We start from the raw sequence: 12968 nt of genomic DNA on the forward strand, positions 1-12968 counted from the left end.
ATAGAATTATCTTGTATAGAACTAGAAAATTATATCCTTATATGTGTGTACAGGCCTCCTAATAGTGATTACAATGTTTTTGAAGGGGTGATGGAGGATATTTTAAAAAAAATATTTAATAGTCTTAAAAAAATTATTGTATGTGGAGATTTTAACGTTGATATTCTTTGTAATACACCCACATGTACAAAAATTATTAGTTTATTTCAGTCATTTGATTTAAGTCATGTCTTTCATGAACCCACTCGTGTAACTGCCACATCTGCTACTTGTCTTGACAATGTTTTTTGTAACTGTGAGTATACAGAAAAATTCATAATAAATAAACTTCCTTCAGATCACTGTGGTCAAGTTGTTAAGTTTAACAGTCAGATCAATAAAGTCAACAATAATAAAAAATCAAAAAGACAAATAAATGTTTACAATATTAACAAATACAAAAGCGCGATTAAAAATAAATTGGATTTGCTGTTACAATATAGTAATAATCCTGATTATCTTTACACCAAGCTAATTACTATTCTATCAGGAGAATATGAACAATTTTTCAAGAAAAAAGAAGTTTATGTTAAATCTAAATTCACGGAATGGGCAACAGTAGGTATACTTAAAAGTAGAAATATTTTGTTTGATTTATACGATCAAAAAAAATATCGATTTGATGACAAATTCACCACTTATGTGAAAAATTATTCAAAAATTTTTAAAAAAGTTTGTATTACGGCTAAATCTAATTATATTAATAAACAAATTAACCAGTCTTCTGACAAAATTAAAACCATCTGGGGCATTATAAATAAAGAAACCGGAAGATCTAAATTAGCCTATAATCAATTTGCATTAAATTATGATAATAAATTAATAACAGCAACAAAAGATGTAGTTAATGTTTTTGAAGATTTTTTTGCTAATATTCCGATTAATATTACATCTTCTCTGGACTCATCTCCATCTCGAGCAAAAATATTACTAGAGTCTAATATCGGTTGTTGTGCTTTAAGATTTAAATTTTCACATGTTAGCCCCGTTCATATCATAAAAATATTCAAACATCTAAATTTAAAAAATACAGAAGACCTTTGGGGCATGTCTGTAAAAGTAGTTAGTTCTTTCATAGATATTGTTGCTCCATATCTAGCTACTATTTTTAATAAATGTATTGATAATGGGACTTTTCCACAATTAATGAAATTTAGCAAATTAATCCCACTATTTAAATCAGGAGATAAATTTGAGCCAGGGAACTATAGACCTATATCTATTTTGCCAGTTCTAAGTAAGGTGTTTGAAAAGATAATGTTAAATCAAATGTTACAACACTTCAGGGATAACCGACTGCTTCACAGTCAACAATATGGTTTCACCGCCGGCAAGTCTACCACTGACGCAGGTGTAGCGCTGATAACACATATTTTCCAATCATGGGAGAAGTCACAGGATGCACTCGGAGTTTTTTGTGACCTATCAAAGGCATTTGATTGCGTGGATCATAAAACACTTTTGTACAAGCTCGAACATTATGGTATAAAAGATAATGATCTAAAATTAATGAGAACTTATTTAGAGGATAGGGTCCAAACTGTAGATATTGACGGTATAAAATCTAAGGGAGCTAATATTGGAATGGGCGTTCCACAAGGGTCAATCTTAGGCCCCTTTCTCTTTTTAATTTACATAAATGACCTTCCCTTTATGGTAGAGAAAATTGCAGATATAGTGCTGTTTGCGGATGATACTTCGTTAGTGTTTAAAATTGGACGTCAAACTAATCAATTAGACGATGTAAATTGTGCTATGTCTGCTATATTAAATTGGTTTACATGTAATAACCTATTATTAAATTCCAGCAAAACAAAGTGTATAAAATTTACACTTCCTAATGTAAGACCAATAAATACACAGTTATTGCTTAATGACGAAATAGTAAATTTTGTTAATGATACAGTTTTTTTAGGTATAACAGTGGACTCGAAATTACAATGGGGGCCCCATATTTCAAAATTGGCCAATAGACTCAGTTCAGCTGCATATGCAATTAGAAGAATTAGGCAATTAACAGACGTGGCGACGGCTAAACTTGTATACTTTAGTTATTTCCATAGCATTATGTCATATGGTATACTACTATGGGGTAAAGCAGCCGATATAAATACTATATTTATTTTACAAAAGAGAGCCATACGTTCTATTTATGGTATGGGTTCAAGAGAGTCATTACGTCAGTGTTTTAAAGATTCAAATATCCTCACCGTTACTTCACAATACATTTATGAGAATATCATGTATACACGGAAGAATTTAGACAGTTTTAGAAAACTTAAAGACTGTACAAATAGAAGCTTACGCAATAAAAATAAGCTAATTTTACCTAAATGCCGCCTGCACAAAGTCAGTAATTCATTCTATGGTAATTGCGTAAGATTTTATAATAAACTGCCAGAATCTGCACTAAATCTGACAGAGAGGCAATTAAAATCTTATATTAAACAATTTTTATGTAAGAAAGCCTATTACAGGATAGACGAATTCATAGAAGACAACATATCAAGTAAATAATTAGTTTATTAGCATACAACGTTATAATTTGTTTATCTCATTGCTTTCTTGATTCAATTATTTTAGAAATATGAATGCGTAGCGGGTTTTGTATTAATTGCCGCATGCATTCTTATGTGAAATGTGAATACTATAAACATCAGATGGCAATTGTGAGTAGCTATGACGTGGTCTGGTATTTTGAGTAGTCATGCTCACTAAAATGTCCAGACTTGTGGCGGCGTGGTGGGCCGGGTCATTGGGCTCCCTAAAATATGGTCGAGCGCAGTGATGGCTGGCTCATCCGTCATACTCGTGAACGGGTGCTGCTTGTAGGGACTGGTCTGCTCTAATCACTATGACTGATTTCCTCTTATTAATTGTTTAACCAGTTGGTTATGTATTCAATATTTTTTTTCTTTTTGAGTATTTAATTGAATTAGTGCTAATCGGTGGTTTGTATTCACACACTTAAACTTAAATTGTAAGTAAGAATAAATTATTTAAAAGAGCAACACACAAGTTTCTTGCTTGTTCTTCTTGTGATGAGACAGCATTCCGAATGAGCGGTAGATTAAAAAAAAAAAAATGTTATGACTATTCAAAAGTGCTTCAATGTAAGTTTATTTGAATAAATGATTTTCTATTCTATTCTATTCTATTCTAATATGGCAAAAATGCTAGATTTTTCCAGTTGTGGGTAATAAATGTGTTATAATAATGATGCTATTCAAAATGTAAGTTTCTAGCCATGGTACAGCTGAGATGTATCAGGTGTATGAATCATGTGAGATCTGTCAGTGAAATCTCATCTAATTTCATCGAAATAGATATACCAGACTACAGGTAGTCTCTCCTATATCTACAGCCAAGAACTTTATTTCTTTATTTTATATGCTATATTTCAGTTGAAGAGTGTACTATACCAGTGCAGGGTATGCTGGCATGACACTCTTGTTTTCAGGAATGATTGCTATCACCAGCACCACATAATGGACATGTTAAAGTATTTAGAGAGACAGTTGCCACTTACCAGCATATAATCCATCAGTTGTGATTCCAGTTCCGTAAAAAATCTCTGCAAATATTAAAAAGTATATCGGTCACTTTAGAAGCGGACTTGTGACTTTGAAATTGGAATGAATATGTAGACGCTCTCAATGACAGTGCTGTGACCTAATTTTGTAAATTCATAACCATTTCGGGCTCGTCAATGATAACACTCGATTTTGGAACCATAATAAAAATATACGCGAGCATCCACCGGTTGACGGGGGCGCGGTGAGTGAGAAGCTAGTTCAGTGACTCGTGGGCCGCGCCGCTGTGTGGACGGACGTGTACTGCGCGAACAACGCGCCGTACGAGCGCAGCCTTCGCGTGTAATAATATTTTGAATTTGGAATCGTGTGTGTTCTTAATATGAAAAATCGTTGACAGTGACAGGAGTGTTGCAGTGAATGGAATTTTGTTTGACTTAGTTCTATGGATGTACGTTTTTAATTATTTTTATTTTTTTTAATTCTGTGGTGCATATAGACGGATCTGTGAACTTTTGGATTGCGATTTGGACTCGGTAAGTGAGACAGTTTTTTTTTTACATTCCAATACTATACATAAATGAAGACCAAGGACTTTCTTTTTTCATAAGTTTTTAAAATACTTTCTTTAGGAGTAGTGTATTCGGAAAAAAATGAAAATTAGAAACTTTACTCTGTGACTATACTTTTAATTATTGAAAGATAAGGCAAAGAAAATATGATTGTTAAATATACATATATATTTTTTTAATGTAAACTGTGTACGTAGTTACTTGTTTAATTATTTAACTGCAGTTTAAGAGAACAAAATTATTGAAATTTTAAACATGTGTATAGGTTAGCTAATAAATTGTTTACAATAGGTATTTACATTTTACCTTGAATAAGGCCTAAGTGCGACACTATTTGGTTATAGATAATAACTTATGTTTACTCATGATTATCATCTGTAAAGAAATACTATTATTCTAAATAAGCATGTTACATACCTATACATAACATACCATAGTTAAGTACCAAATAAAATGTATTACAGATACTTCATGTATCTGGTACTATAAAACCTATCTATCTGAAGTATTAAATGAGTTACTGAATTCCTGAAAACGATAAGATTCAAAACTTCATACAAATAACACTTAATAAGTATGAAAAACCCATAAAAGTGACAATTCTAGTGTTATTTATATTTATCTTTTTTTTATTTACTAAATCACATCAAAAATTATTATAATTTAAAACATTTTTTCAGATTCGTAATTGTCACTGGCAGTATGGCAACTAGCCCTTTGCCAACAAAAAAAAATACCAATCCTTTTTTTAAATTTCGTTGCGTTTTTTTAGTGTTGTATCCATAAGTGTGCCAAGATGAGTAACGGAGTATTTATAAGGAATTATTATTTAGGAATTGGCCTTGTGTGCTTATCTCAGATTTACGCAGCAACTGTATTGAATCCAATATGATGTTAACATTGAATGAAAGCCCTTTCACAACAAATAGCTACTTACAACTGGCTGACCCACGCAATTTTCTCTGCATCACACTTACTTGACATCTATATATTAATATAACATTTTTTTTAATTATAACCTAATTGTTAAATATTTATTTAATTTTTTTTTTAATTATAACCTATGTGTTATTCTAATGTATAAGTTATAGTACTCTAAAACATAATATCATTTTAAATTATAGCCTTCGTGTCATTCTAATCTATAAGCTATATTACTGCAAACTTTCATCAAAATCAGTTCAATAGTTTTTGCGTGAGAGAGTCAAAAAACATACATACTAAAAAACTTTATAATATTAGCAAAATAAAATTAAATAAATAATCTTTTATGTATTTATTTAACAAAATACAAAATAAAAAACACTTGCATTCTAAAATAACGTTACGTGTTAGTGTAATGTAGGTATATAGAAGTAGGACCGTAATACAAGGCTCTCGTAATACGTTAGTGTTTCGAGCCCTTAGGGTCTTTGAGGTCCAATAATCGTTTTACGAAACTGTGTAAACAACTGCATTTCTGAAATTTGTTACATATAATGATTTTGTAGGTTTCAATCTTATATTGGATCTTAAGACGTAGTTTGTATACTCAGTAGCGCCATCTGGTCGCAAACAAAGCTAAAACTTGTATTAGTAAATACATTAATCCTTTTTTTTGTAAATACACAATGTCGTGATCGTATCCAGAGGAAATTGAAAGTCAACAGTCTCTTAAACTGTAGTTTATACACTCGGTAGCATCATCTGGTTACAAAGCTAAAACATTTTATCAAATTCAAAAATCATTTATTCATGTAGAATATTTTGAAAGTTGAAATTTTTATATTATAATTTTTCCCTACCAGTATATAGATCCAATTAAGAAGAATTGGCAAGAAACTCAATTGAATTACTTTTTTTTAAATGCCAGTTTATTTACAATGTATATTTATATAGATGTCTATGTCTAACATTAAATGAAAATCCAGTGCATGAACAACTATTGACACGAAACTATTTAAATATATATACTATCATGATAGTATCCAGAGGAAAATGAAGGTCAACCTGATAGGGTTTAGACCCTATTATACCCTATTACGGTTATCCCCTCCCCCACACTGCCGAGGTCATTGACATCATATTATATCATCTCCAATAATACATATTAATGCAGTTTTTAGTAATAGATAGAGAGATTGAAAAGGAAAGTTTATATGTATAATATGTACACGTACATATACCGGTAGCTAGCATATAATAAAAAAATCTTTTAAGTTACATCTATTAAACAAAATATATAAACCAATATAATATCCTGTAGCTATTACAATAATCATTGGAATTATCTGTGAGATCACTGTCAGATTCCACTGTTATTTATTCATTTAACTTTAGCATATAACATACAATGAGTATATAATAATATGGCGGATTTAACACCTAGTGATGTTATCTACCAGTTGATCAGGATGTAATGCAGAGAGTATTCTGTTGGTGATACAAGGAAGAACTATATATGACTCCAAAATATATTACCAACCACATATATATACATTGTATATAAGAGTTTTTTCCAGGCGGGATGTACATATATAAAATGTGATATATTTTAGAATTATAGGAATTCCTATGATTTATTTTCTTTATTAAGAAAAAAACTATTATTCTGTAGTATTTTATGAAATGACCAATCACAAGTGCATATTGCAACATTGTGCATTTGTTGGAATAGAGCCACTGCTGAGTTTCTTGCTGCTATCTCTTTCTCACAGCTGATTCTGAATTAAGTATATGATGGTTCTCTTTTGAATTTTTAGGGTAAATTACCAAACAACATAATACCTAGATAATTTACAGTCAATAAAAAAATATATCGGTCTTTAGTTATTAGAATTCCTTCATTGCGTCTTTCATTATAAAGTAAAAATAATATTTATTAATATAAATATAAGATATACACTTTTGCAAAGTCATTTCACTGTGTAACTGTGTAATTGAATGAAAATTGCAACCACAATTCAAGTTGACACAATTCGATGGTAACTCGGACGCTTGGCATCTTTTTATAGAAACGTAAGTTGACACAATTGTTACTGAATTTTCGATGGGTATTCTATTTTTACTGGCTATATTGTTCGCTATGAGTTATATTTGGATATACACTTGTGTATACACCGGATAACTGTATTTATTATATACACACATGGAAATTAGGTAACACAATCAAAAACGTCATTCGACAGTCAGGTTGAAAGTTAGTCATGAATCGTTTTAAAATGGGTTGAATGTTGATAAAAGAAAAATGTTCAAGACAAACGGATACCATTTGTTAGTGATATAGTTAAGAAATTTGGTTTAATACAAAGATTATGTTATATAGTATTGATAAGAAATACAGATAAAACGTGAACAATTTGTAACTATGTATATACACGATACTATTGTACTATAAATTTGACGACCCCAGTGGTATAACAACACATTGTTTTGCTTTCAAATAGTCGCTGGTTCGATTCCCACATAATACAAATAAAATAAGGGTACAGAGCTCAAAATTCTCATATTTTTAGAGACATATATTTACATATTAGAGGGTATTTCTTCAAATTCTTCAAATGCTTCGGAATTAAATTCAAAATTTCTAGCTTAAAAGTATCAACTTTTTTATCCATTTAGGTCATGAAAGAATTTCCTTATATCGATCGTGTGTTGCAAAAAATACTTAATCTAAATAGACATTAGGTATTTTTTGCTCTGCTATCGTAAGTTAGTCAGTCAGTATATTACTATACATAGAGATTTTACAAGTTCGCGTGTCATTCGTTCACTTTTCTACATCAATTATTAGATGATTCAGTATATTCTCAGTTTCGATTATTATAGAACATTACGTATGGGATTATAACACGTATCGTCACGTGTTACGACTCAAATTCCGGTAACGTAACGACGACCACTTTCGTTTAGAGATGCGACTGGTATACCTAGTTCTTCAAATGTTCGAATCACATGTTAATGACTTTGTAGGAACACTTTCACTGAGGTAACAATTGTGTTTTGCGTTTTTTTTCAACCGGCTTTAAAAATACAATCAAATTGGAAAACCTTTCAAATAAAAAAAAGAGTCACCAAAATCGGTTTACGCGAACACAAATACACAACAAACACCGTAAGAATTGAATTGCCTCGATTAATACGGTACTCCAGGATTTGTGTTCGCATGAACCGATTTTGGTGATTCTTTTTTTATTCGATTGTTGCCAATTATTTTATAAAAAAGTTATTTCTCAAATGTCAAACGTTACACATTTTATGTCGTGTTTTTTTTATACGTACAGCTGGTATAGCAATGGGCTCACATTTATTACACTTATATCGAGTACGAGGCACCACATAGATTATCTAATGTAGGTAAAAACTCCATTTTTATGTTATGTATATATTATATATAATATAGTTCTTATCAAGTTATCACATAATATACCTGCATTGTGATAACTGTGAGAATCTTAATGATTATATTTAACTTTAAAAAAAGAAAGTACAGTAAGTAATTTTTGTTAAGCTTCAAAGAAATTGTTACCCCTTTCATTTATGTTATGATTGCTTTTAAATTTTATGTTTTTTTGTTGCCATGGCAACGCATAATGTTTATTAGTTGACAGTTACAAATTTAGTATCTTATAGAATTTGGTCAGTTGCTTATTTTGGTCAAGAAATCTTATTAATAATATTAATGTTATTATAAACCCTATTGAATGCAAATGGCCGAAATTACTTTTAGAAAAATATTAGGTAAAAAATCTTTTGATATGTAAAGCCTAAAAAATCACTCATTTAGGCCATTAAAATCCGTAGAATTTAAAACTTCGTCGTTAAAAAACAAATAAGAGAATGAAATATCGTATCATTACTTTTTTTTTTAAGTATTTTAAAATTTTTCTTAATAATATCTGGTGATTACAGCGTCTGTAAAAAAAAGAAGAGAATGTTTTCATTCTACCGTTTTTTTTTTAATGTTTTTTTAATCTGTCATTATAAAGTTTGGTGATTGCACTACAAAACAACAGAATGTCAAGGCTAGGATATAGCACTTGACCGACATTGTGATATAATAAAAAAAAAGTAAAAGCTTTTGAATGCAATTACTTCCGCATAGAGCAGCATCGATGGCAGCGCGCGGTAGGTACAGAGCTGTGCACACGCGACAATGTTGTGTAGGGTTGCCAGTTGCAAAACTATTTTTGTACAATTACGAGGTTTTTGGTCTTAATTTCTATAATAATAATAATATCTCAGAACAAGTTATTTGCGAGAAAAATATCTATGTATTTGTATCAGTCATCTAGGTATGCTATATCTGCTGTTATGAACAGCAGCTTCAGCAAGCTTAACTTTGGTCCAGATGGTGCTGTGTGAATTGTCCTGAGATTATTATATATTCAGCGTCATTTAATACCAGGCTATGTAGAGCTTGAGTTTAGGATATTACACAACTGATTGATATATTTAAAGGCATTTTCTTTTGTAAATACATACATAATATACATAGAAAACACTCAAACAATCGTACTCATGAATACAAATGTTTGTACCGCTCGAGCCTGCGACGACGAAAGCAAGGCAATGTGCTAAACCTCTGGACTACCGACGCTGATGTTATATATATATATATATATATATATATATATATTTACAATATTTTTTTATTTAAATATTTAGTACTTGAAGTGGTTGACTATATATAACACCGATGTACAAAGCAACAAATACTGTATTTAATACTTATAGTTATTGTTATACATTACACCGATGTAAAAAGTTTGAAGGCTGGCAACCCTGCGGCCATGCAGCGCGCTGCGCCGGCGCAGCTGAAAGTGAAAGTATGATTTCAAACATGGAACGTCACTTCGATTACGTGGACCGCCGACTGTGTCTACTCATGTTGACTGTACTACCTCCGTCTTAGATGTTTGCCGACAACTCTAAGAGCACCGCGATTGTACAAGTGTTGTACCAATAGTGATCAAACATTCGTTCATTGACATAGAGTTGTGATGGATAGAATTAGTTTGAAGTAGTAAATGGTATTTTTGATGAGAAGTGTATGAAGTAATATAAAAGGCGATGAGGGTACTTGAATTTTTAATGTTGAACATATATATATGTATACTAGCTGTCCCGGCAAACGTTGTTTTGCCATAAATAAAAAAAAAATTTAGGGGTGGACCACTACCACTAATATTTAGGGGTATGAAAAATAGATGTTGGCTGATTCTCAGACCTACTCAATACGCTCACAAAATTCCATGAGAATCGGTCAAGCCGTTTCGGAGGAGTATGGGAACGAAAACTGTGACACGAGAATTCTATATATAAGATATAGAGAAAAATGTCGTTCAACAAAAAATAATCACACTATATAAGTACATATATAGCGTGATTATTTTTTGAGAAGGATATGAGTACATGATATGTTCACTATCGTAATCATAAAAGGAGAGAAATAGACTTTAATCAGTTTACACACAAAAGAGCTACAAAATAATTTTAAGTCTTAAGTTTCAACTAAATTTCAAGTAAAGTTAGAAAGCGGTGTATTTTAACAATATTTTTAGTTAGTATTATTTAACCTCCACGCTTTTCTGGTACAAATTTAAGTAGTTAAAATTATATTAGTTTTATATCATTGAGTATTAACATAACATATTTACATACCTAGGTAGGTTAACAAACAAAATCGTAAAAATGATAACTATCACGCACTTATATAATTTTACTTGCTGTCGATTTCTTTATTAGAGCTTGATTCCACACTTTTCTGCAATTTTTATATTTGTTTATTACTAACTGGCCGGGCCCGCGGTTTTGAAAATAGCCTGTGTCTTATTAGAAATAGAAATAGAAATAATCTTTATTCAAATATAAAAATAACTCATTACAAGCACTTTTGAATAGTCATATTTTGATTCTGCCACTCATTCGGAATGCAGATTCATCACAAGAAGAATGAGCAAGAAACTTGTGTGTTGCTCTTTTTAATATAATGTTGATGCTAAGCTGATGTATAAGCTATATTATTGTAAAGTTTTATTAAAATCTATTCAGTAGTATTTGCGTGAAAAACCAAATATCCAAGGAGTATGGATGGATATTTGTTTATTCAGACTTAATGTTCTAATAAAAATGTCTGTCAACTCTAAAAACTACTAAATAGAAATTATTAAGTATATTTTTTAGTATTTGTTTTAGTTGCCAGTCTTTTTTTTCTTAAAACCTTTACAGAACATTAAGCTGTAAGATCTTAGCGTTTCAACTTGTGGATATTGTTTTTAGCAATGTTATTTTTTTTCTCGATTGTTATATGCAAAGGTCGTTTAACAATATAGTTCTATTATTAATTTTTTTATGTGAAATTGTCTATAATTAGTATTAAGTTCTTAAACAAATATGTAATTTATTTATTATATATTTGTTACGTACGGATTATAAAATGAAATTTATATAAAGTTTTATTAAAAAAAATATTGCACGACATTCATTTTCACACTCATTGTATTATATTTTATGTTATCATTTCTTGTGGATATTGTTTTAATAATGTTACTTTTTCTCTTTATTTAAAGGGAGCAAGGAAAGTTCGTTTGACAGATTAGTTTTATTTTTAAAATTACTTTTTTTTTGTAAAATTGTCAATAATTAGTTTTTAATTCCTAAACAAATAATTTATTTATAATATTTGTTACGTTACAGATTATAAATTTATCAAGTAGGTGTCGGTTTAGTATGCCGAATATAGCAAAAGAGGACATCGAACTCTGGATGAACTATGAATATAACTGTTGCGAATTCGGTTATTTTTATCAATGACAGAGTGAACCGAGACCCCAAGTTCACTGACCACTACGTACGTTTACGATTGGAATAAACACGCAAACATACGTGAAAATTTAAGAAAATAATAGAAAAAATAACAAATTAAAAATGAAAAATATCATTACCATAGAATAGAAAGGAAAATGTGGTAGACAGGTCATCATAGCTTAATAATAAACTGCACTGACAATAAAATAAGGTTTTTATAATCGTAAAATAAAATCTGTTTAATTTATTTACTTAAGTTTTTTATAATTGTATTGAAATTAAAAATTCTGGTTATTTTTTTTTAATATAAAAATTAATATAAATAATATAAAAATTTGCACGTCTGTATGCTGGCTGAATATAGTGGACATTATATTTAATATATTATACATAAGCATTGTATTCTGCAAATAAATGATTTAATTTGATACAGATGAAAGATCCTCCTTATCATTAACATTATCATCATTACATACTATAAAACAAAGTTACTGTCTGTCTGTCCCTATATCTGCTTCAATCTTTAAAATTACTCAACGGATTTGAACTTATGACCTTTGGGTGCAAGTCAGAAACGAAATCAGGTCACGAGGCTCTTAATTTTAATCGCTATATTTATGCTATTGGTTTAGAAAAACATGTTCTACGACACAAAAAAGTTTGGGAAGCTCTGGACCCGCGTTATGTGTGTACTCTCTAGTCCAGAGGTTCCCAAACTTTTTTGTGTCGTAGACCCCTTGCCATATTTTTCAGTTTTGGGTAGACCCCCCATTCTTACCTGGTATTGATTTTTTGTAAATTTCTAACTGTAGTAAAGTTTAGTGTTAAAAACATAAAGTAAAAACAACAAGATGACCGCTGTCCTAGACCCCTTGCAGTTTGTCATAGACCACATTGAGAATCACTGCTCTAGTCTATGCTTAGCGCGAGTTCAAAAGAATTATCTATGGTCAGTGACATGAGATGTTTATGTATAATGTAATAGTTCATTATTATGATGATGAAGTTGTGAGTCACATTGTTTTATGAAGATGTG

At 30.4% G+C, this 12968-nt stretch overlaps 1 protein-coding gene across 2 annotated transcripts in view; it reads left to right on the forward strand.

Annotated features, from left to right (window-relative positions):
* The first annotated feature begins 3854 nt into the window (after window positions 1-3854).
* The window catches only part of LOC131846178 (ecdysone-induced protein 74EF), a 276899-nt gene continuing 267785 nt past the window's right edge, over window positions 3855-12968 (forward strand). For both annotated transcript variants that reach the window (XM_059195419.1, XM_059195420.1), the window contains exon 1: window positions 3855-4108. The gene's annotated coding sequence lies outside the window, so the exon portion shown is untranslated. The remainder of the gene's footprint in view (window positions 4109-12968) is intronic.

The sequence above is a fragment of the Achroia grisella genome, unplaced genomic scaffold (assembly GCF_030625045.1).
Source record: "Achroia grisella isolate CSIRO2021 unplaced genomic scaffold, CSIRO_AGI_Agris_v1 utg503, whole genome shotgun sequence".
NCBI classification, from domain to species: Eukaryota; Metazoa; Arthropoda; class Insecta; order Lepidoptera; family Pyralidae; genus Achroia; species Achroia grisella.